Genomic DNA, 1,386 nt, shown 5'->3' with positions numbered 1-1,386 from the left:
GAAATATCATCACACTGCAATATTGCAATGGGTATGATAAATTATTGTTATAACAGAAAACATTATGAATACTTTCATTTTACCATACAAATAGTTTTCAGTTATATTGCTACTTCATCTCTTAAAACCATGTAGATCCTTAGAATATTTAAGTTCTTCTTTTAAAAATTTCAGTAATGGGGTGCCTGGGTGGCTCAGGTGGTTAGGCGTCCGGCTTCAGCTCAGGTCATGATCTCATGGTTCGTGGGTTCCAGCCCCGCGTCAGGCTCTGTGCTGACAGCTAGCTCAGAGCCTGGAGCCTGCTTCGGATTCTGTACCTCCCTCCTCTCTGACCCTCCCCTGTTTGCACTGTCTCTGTCTCTCAAAAAAAAATTTTTTTTTAATTTTCAGTATTGGGGGTATCTGGCTTGCTCAGTCAGTAGAGCATGTGACTCTCAATATCAGGTTCACAAATTCTAGCTCCACATTGGGCATGAAGCCTACTTTAGAAAATAATAATAAAATAAAATTGTCAATGTTATGATATTACAAAGTAAACCAACACGAGTATACTAATCAATTTGTTCAACATCTCTTCATTTGAGACTATATCTTAATCTGTCATGGCCAGAAGACATGCTCTATGGATATTCGTTTGATGGTTATTTATACATGAAATTTATGAAATTCATATAAAACCTTTTTGTTTCTTTGGTCTAATTTTCTTATATTTTATTTGAAATTTTTTAATGTTTTTTATTTATTCTTGAGAAACAGACAGTGCGAGCAGGGGAGAGTCAGAGAGAAAGTGAAATACAGAATCTGAAGCAGGCTCAAGGCTCTGAGCTAGGTGTCAGCACAGAGCCCAACACAGGGCTCAAACCCACGAACTGTGAGATCAGATCTGAGCCAAAGCCGGACGCTTAACCAACTGAGCCACCCAGGCACCCCTCTTATATTTTATTTGAAAGGCATTGTTGTTGAATATCTTTTGATTTAGAAAAGCTATTTTCTCTAAAATTAAAGAAATTATCACTTTCAAAAGTAAAACCGCCATATAAGATTTTTTTTTGGTAAACTTTTGCTAACATTGGTAATAACAATGAGTAGTTTACACCAAATAATTGTGGCCAGCACAACTTCAAAATAAATTTCATTTTTCTGGAAAGGCTGCAAATTGCTCTTTGCTTGAAAATCTTCTATTTTTTAACTTTTCTAACACATCTTGTATCTTGTCTAAATTAACCAATTATTTTGACAAAATTTAGAAACATTTTTCTGTTCATGTGTTCAAGAGTAAGATTATAGGGGTGCCTGGGTGGCTCAGTAGGTTAAACAACCACCTTTGGTTCAGGCCATGATCTCACAGTTCATGAGTTCGAGCCCCACATCAGGTTCCATGCTGAT

The 1,386-nt window shown here is 36.6% G+C and overlaps 1 protein-coding gene across 1 annotated transcript in view; it reads right to left on the bottom strand.

The window, feature by feature from the left end:
• CCDC126 (coiled-coil domain containing 126) overlaps positions 1-1,386 on the bottom strand; it is a 94,861-nt gene that overhangs the window by 64,279 nt on the left and 29,196 nt on the right. The window lies entirely within an intron of this gene.

Source organism: Suricata suricatta, chromosome 2 (assembly GCF_006229205.1).
Source record: "Suricata suricatta isolate VVHF042 chromosome 2, meerkat_22Aug2017_6uvM2_HiC, whole genome shotgun sequence".
Taxonomy (NCBI): Eukaryota; Metazoa; Chordata; class Mammalia; order Carnivora; family Herpestidae; genus Suricata; species Suricata suricatta.
Note: the sequence above shows the minus strand (reverse complement) of the source record. Positions and strands in the feature narration are given on the sequence as shown.